This window comes from Sceloporus undulatus, chromosome 1 (assembly GCF_019175285.1).
Source record: "Sceloporus undulatus isolate JIND9_A2432 ecotype Alabama chromosome 1, SceUnd_v1.1, whole genome shotgun sequence".
Classification (NCBI taxonomy): domain Eukaryota; kingdom Metazoa; phylum Chordata; class Lepidosauria; order Squamata; family Phrynosomatidae; genus Sceloporus; species Sceloporus undulatus.
In genome coordinates, this window is record NC_056522.1 from 284,639,845 (window position 1) to 284,647,127 (window position 7,283).

Consider the following 7,283-nt stretch of genomic DNA (forward strand, 5'->3'; position numbering starts at 1 on the left):
CAGGAGACTGGAGGGGGGCAAATGTTGTCCCCATTTTCAAAAAAGAGGAAAAAGGGACCTAAACAATTATTGCCCTGTTACCCTGACATTGATACTAGAAAAATTCTAGAGGAGATCATTAAAGAAATGGTCTGTAAGCACTTATAAAGGAATGCCATAATCACTAAAAGTCAACATGGGTTTCTCAAAAACTGCGCCAGATTAATCTGGACTCTTCTTTTGATAAAATCACCAGCTTGGTAGATGAAAGAAATGCTATGGATGTAGTGTATCTTGATTCCAGTAAGGCCTTTGACATGGTCCTCATTCTATTCTTGCAAACAAGCTAGTAAAATGTGGGCTATACAATGCTACTGTTTGGTGGATTTGTAACTGATTGACCAACTGAACCCAAAGGGTGCTCAGCAATGGCTCCTCTTCATCCTGGAGAGAAGTGACCAATGGGGTGCCACAAGGTTCTGGCCTGGGTCTAGTACTAATGAACATCTTTATCAGTGACTTGGATGAAGGAATAGAGGGCTTGTTTATGACACCAAATTAGGAGGGTTAGCTAATAACCCAGAAGACAGGATCAAAATGAATATAATAGATTAAAATACTGGGCCAAAACAAACAAAATGAATTTCAGTAAGAAGAAATGCAAGGTACATTGGCAGAAAAAAATTAAAATGCACAGATATAGGATGGGGGACATCTGGCTTGACAACAGCACATGTGAAAGGGATCTAGGAGTCCTAGCACACCACAAATTGAATATGAGTCAACAGTGTGATGCAGCAGCTAAAAAAGCCAATGTGATTCTAGGCTGCATCAATAGAAGTATAGTATCTAGATCGAGGGAAGCAATAGTGCCTTTCTCTTCTGCTTTCATCAGGCCTCACCTGGAATACTGTGTCCCGTTCTGGGCTCCACAATTCAAAAAGGATGTTGAACAACTGGAGCATGTTCAGAGGAGGGTGACCAAAATGGTGAAAGGTCTGGAAACCATGTCTTATGGTTATGGACCTAGGTATGTTTAGTCTGGAGAAAATAAGGTTAAGGGGTAATATGATAGCCCTGTTTAAATGTTTTGAAAGGATGTCATACTGAACATGGAGCAAATTTGTTTTCTGAATCTCCAGAGAACAGGACACAGAGCAATGGATACAAACTACAGAAAAAGAGATTCCATCTCATCATTAGGAAGAATTTCCTGAAGTAAGAACTGTTTGACAGTAGAATACACTGCCTCAGAGTGTGTGGCGTCTCCTTCTTTGGAAGTTTTTAAATAGAGGCTGGATGGCCATCTGTCGAGGTTGTGTTGATTGTGTGTTCCTGCATGGCAGGGGATTGCACTGGATGGCCCTTGTAGTCTCTTCCAAGTCTATGATTTTTTGGTTGGTAAACTTGAACATAAAGAAAAAAGCAGCATAATGCTATGCACAAGCTTCTGTTCATGTTGAAGTGAGATTATATGGTTCTTTTTTGGAGAGCTGTGGCACTTTGATAACATGAAATATATGACAGGAAATATCAGGAAATAAAAACATTTTCCTACAGACAGTACCTACTCCATGTGGACTGGGTAGACAGCCATTTCTTAAGGACTGCACAATTAGACTTTGGGTGGTTAAATCCTTTTATGTATTTACATTTGTATAATAAATAGTTTGAATTAACATATTGACCAATTTTATTTTAAATAGCATTAGATTATTTTAAAACTGATTCATGTTACTTTTTGAAGAAAGTTTAAATCTAGAAGAAACCATGAGAAGTCTATTACATTTTTCACAGTTAGTGGGGCCAGCATGTGCTGTTAGTAAATTAAAATATTTAGAGAACTTTTAGAAGCTTACATTTGAATATTTAATTAAAATAAAGAGGTCTTTTTCCAAGATTCATTCACTTTAAGTGGCTTTCAACATTTTTCTTCATTAAATATATTCTCCTATGTATTCTCTGCTGTCCCCTCAATTGTCTTACTAATACAGAACTATTCAGTTGAGTACAACATTCATGACATCTGTACTTTTCAATTACAGTGACAAAAGGTATAGACACTTTTGCTAAAGTGGTTCCTGTTTCATGTTTCTCAGCTGTATTTGCAAAATGTTTCTCAAATACCAAATGGAAAATGAATACAAGGTCTAAACCAATGCAAATAATGGGGTTTAAATTCAGCAGAGGGGTCTTTAGAATAATTCATTCTGGTTTTGTGGTATTTCATAAAATAATATAAATATAATCCTAGTCCTTGTCCCAAGAATGTTACATTTTTAGTTTAGACAAAAAAAAGAATGAAACAGAGTTGGGGGATGAATATTAAATTAGAGTTTGCAGTCTTTGGACCTCTAGATGTTTTTAACTTCAGTTCCCAGAATTCCTGACCATTGACCATGATGTCTGGGTTTCTGGAAGCTGAAAACATGTGGAGGTGGTTAAAAATGAGCACATAAACAAGAAGAAGCAATGAGAGATGCAAGAATGACAAAATATGAACAAAAGGGAGCATTCTCTGGAGCATAGCTTCCTGTGGGATCCTGTAGGATTTCTCAAATTAATGTAGGTAATTGAGGGGTGAGAATTCTCTCTAAATATGCTTCCCAGTTTTTGTTTTGTGACACATAGCATTTTCTATGTAATGTATATAGTAATTTGTAATAGTATCAGATGTGGGATGTGGTGGCTTAGTGGTTAAGATGCCAATTCTGATGATCAGATCTGAAGGTTGGCAGTTCGAAACCTGAGTGCTACATGATGGGGTGAGTTCCGGTCACTAGTCCCAGCTTCTGCCAGCCTAGCAGTTTGAAAACATGCAAATGCAAGTAGATAAACAGGTACCACTTCGGTGAGAAGGTAACAGTATTCGGTGCAGTCATGCTGGCCACATGACCACCGGATTCATCTTTGGACAACTCTGAGCACTGTCCCCTACAGAATATATACTAGGTGGATAGACTCAATCAAGGAGATCATAGCCCTGAACCTCCAGGACCTGAGCAGAGCGACTGAGGACAGGGGGGCTTGGAGAAGTCTCATTCATGTGGTCACCATGAGACTAAAGTTGACCTGAAGGCAGCTGATAACAACAACAAAGAGGATGGAGCATTTCAAAAGACCTTTTCTTGTAGTCAATTTACTTGCCTTCCATGACGAATCCTGGGAGCCTTACTGAAGTCATTATGGGAAATATGTTGGAGTCATACTGGTTTTTCAAACATCATTTTACATTGCATGTGTATTTGAATCAATGCATAGAGTTTGTATAATATTTGACCAAGGAACACTCCTGCTACTTTTTCTTGGGCTGTTTGCCAGCAGAGATATCTTTCTCCCCATCTTTTTAAAATATAGCTCATTTTAAGGAAAAGAAAACAGATGAAAGATGAGCATAATTTCAGAAGATTAGAAACAATGGATTCTTTTAAAAAGAAATACATCTCTTTGGTATTTTTACTATGAGAGAGAGAGAGAGAGAGAGAGGAAGATAAGACAAGGAGAAGGGGAGGGGGCAAAAAGAAGAAGAAGTAGAAGAAGAAGAAGAAGTAATAGTAGTTAAAACCTGAAGCACTTTTATAGTATCTTGATAAAATACCCTGGTCTGGAAGTCAAACCCTATTAACTTTAATGAAGCAGCTTTGATGGCTGGGGGAAAAAGCAGCGGATAGGATACTTCCCTAATAATAAACCACACTGACAGGTAAAAACAAACATGCCGAAGATAACATATTCTATTTCAGAGAACTTGGCCAGTAACTAATATAAGATGCTGTGATCTTTGCTTCTCTTTAAAAATGTGTTGCTTCTTATGTTGTGGTAACTTCTAAGAGATAGAAGAATGCAGTCCCATTCCCTGGAGCAGGTTATTACAAAAAGGAGTAAGAATAGTATGCCACAAAATGACTTGAGCTGACCTTCTCCCAGAAGAGGAAAAATTAATTTTTGACAGCAACAAGGGATTCTTGGAGTTGTAATCCAAAAAATACATTTTCTATGCTCTGCTGTCACCAGTGATCTGCTGTCGCCAGTGAAAACCTGGTGGTCTTTTCCTCCCCTGTGGTGGAGAGGTGTGTATATTCAACTAAGGATGAATATACACACCATTACAGTCCAAAGCTTGAAGAAGTCCCTCTAACTTCCACATAGAGTCCAGCATGCTGAGGTCTACCTTGGGGAACATCTGCCTGAGAAATCACCAAAACATAACCCCAAGTCATTCAAACAAATATAGCCATTTTAAAGCCTAGCACCAACTTACTCTGTGACTGGTGTATATTTAAGCAAGCTCATGATCAGAAAACCATCCTAGAAAATAACACAAGGCACCTGTATTTGAAATAAATGTTTTCCTAAATTATGTACATCCAAACACTTTTCCTATGCAGCCAGGAAAAGAGGTACTTCCAGAGTATCCCTAGAAGAGGATTTCCTCCTTCTCGCCCTTTATTAGTGATGGAATGTCTCAAAACAACATTTTGTCCTCCTTAGATGTAATCTTCAGGGTTTTCCCCTCCCACCTTTGTATTTGCTTTTCTTTATTTCTAGAGAGATTTATAGGCAGAACCAGGATGCCTGCAAGTTCACTTGCGAAGACAGATTTCACAGGGACCACTATTTTTGGCCGATAGCACCATAAAACACACCAGCTAGTCACTGGGGAGTAAACAAAAGCAATAATATACGAAGGTGGAGATAAAGGGTAAGAAAAAGTTTTTCCATCTACCTGAAAAGAAAGAAAAAGAAAGAAAAAGTATATGAGAAGATGAAGTGAGATATCTTCATAATTAAGACACAGCTGCAGTTCTAGTTTCAATGTCCTTTAATGTCTCTATAAAACTGAGAATTAAAAAAAAAGACTGTATATACAGTCAGCCCTCTACATTTGTGTCTTTGATTTTACAGATCTGATTATGCATAAATTTAATTAATATGTTCTCTCTAGGAATCTCTAAATCCTCCAGTGTTACTCTGCTGGACATTGACCATAGAATTGCGCTGCAGCTCCTAGATATTCCTAGAGAAAACACTCCTCTATGCATTTGTAGGTCCTCAAGACTGATTCTGTTGTCAGCTTCCAGTAGATGTTGGTCATAGAGTTGAACTGGAGGTCCTAGAGATTTCCGGAGTTCTCTCAGTAAAAAGAATAGGTATTTTTTTAATTTGCTGTTTCTCCACTTTTATGGGGATTCTGTATCCCTAACCCCAGCGAATATGGAGGGCTGACTCTATTGTATATTGAACAAAGAATTGGCCATTTCTTACAACCAAAGTTCTTGCCTCATGGTCAGAGTATTTTTCCCCATCCATCTTGCCAAAATGTTTCAATTTTTTTTGTCATCAATATGTTTGGTCTGTGGATTGGTCTGGAATTAACATATCTTGCTGTATAATACTTATGCTTTGTTACTGTTGTTGTTAGCTGCCTTCAGGTTGACATTGAAGAACATCGTATGGGCCCTGAAACGGTCCCATTGCGTTTCAGAACAGGGGCGCGCAGGGGCGTGCACGGAACAGGATGGGGCTAAGAACAGAGTTTACTGCACACTGGAATGCCGCCACTGCCGCCGGGCATTCCAATCGCGTCCTACATCCATTCCAGAGGGTGCCATTTCTGATAACTGTTTCTCCTTGGTAGCTCCCCCCGCACCAAGCCTGGTGGTACCATTCTTGAGTTGGTATTTCTTTGGCAGTGGCATCACCCAGTGCAGTAAATCATGGAATCAACTTCATTGACCTCCTACTATACCATACCATACAGGATCCTTAGTCATGATTTTTTGTACTAATCTTACTCATAAATTGTAATTCCCATGTGCCACTGAATGTAATAGTAATAGTTGTGATATAAACAACTAGCACAATTAAAAACATACTTTTAAATTACAAGGGCATACACACAGCGTAAATGTATTTACATAGAAATAACTTCATGTGCTTCATGTGAAAATGTGATGTTTTCAAAGATTTTGTTAAAAAATTCTCTCTCTCTCTCTCTCTCTCTCTATATATATATATAAAATTATTTTTTTGAAATTTGAATTTTTCATTAAAAAAACAATGACAACCTGGGGCCTCTCCTTTCTTCTCCCACTGAGCCTCCCTCCACTCACCCCATCTGGTGTCGCAGTGGTTAAATGCCTGTACTGCAGCCATTCACTCAAAACCACAAGGTTGCGAGTTCAAGACCAGCAAAAGGGCCCAAGCTCGACTCAGGCTTGCATCCTTCCGAGGTCGCTAACATGAGTACCCAGATTGTTGGGGGCAAATTAGCTTACTTGCTAATTAGCTTGCTTGCTGTTCACCGCTATGATCTTTGGAATAGCGGTATATAAATAAAACAAATTATTATTATTATTATTATTATTATTATTAATGGGACCCAGATGAATGCCACAGCCCCTTTCTGCCTAAAGGCAGATGTTTGAGGAGCAGTGGTGTCACCCCCTTAAGGTGTCACTTGGTGTAGTCCTCACTCCCCGCATTCTTCACACTCTTCTAATGAAGCCATTGCATCTTGGTGAAAATGATTCATATTATTGAGTCTAATCTCTTAATTTTAACTCTACACTGAGCCAATGGGACATAAAATCTCCTGGCACTTACCAGCTCCTTTATCAAGGGTTTACTACATTTCACATGCTCACAGGTAATATTGCTTCTCTATTTTCTTTCCTAAAACAAATCTAAAGCTAAAACTTGGGAAACACATTTCAATGTTCAATGGACTACCAGACTAAGACAACTGGAAGAAATTATTTTGAGCAGGAAAATTACTGGGAAAGGGTCAAGCACCTTGTTCTCTCCCTTATTCACGTCCTGAAACTTGTGGCCTTGGAGACTGCCTGTGCCTGACATGTACTTTGGTTCTCACTCTGTGCCACTGCAACAATGATTTGTACTTGTTTATGGCAGGTAAATATTTGCCCTTGTACAATTTTTTCTTTTCTTTTTCCTGCTATCAAATGGCTTTTTGAAAACATCCCCACATTGTTCCATTTCGACAATTTTTTAAACTATTATTTTCTTTACTGGCTTTTATGTTTTTGAAATGTTCTGAAGATATTTTATTATTATTCTATTCCATTTTTAGTTTTACACTGAGAAAAAGTGGTATCTTGAAAGGCAGTATACTAAAGCTATAATTCATAACAGTGAATAGATGGATTGTTTGGGTTGCTTTACTGACCTAGAGATCCTCAAGTATTAAAAATCCTGAACAATACAGGCTACTATTGCAAGCAGTTTCTCCTTTCCAGAGTATCTCCTTACATTGACTTTAACACAAATAATGTGTCGGGAGA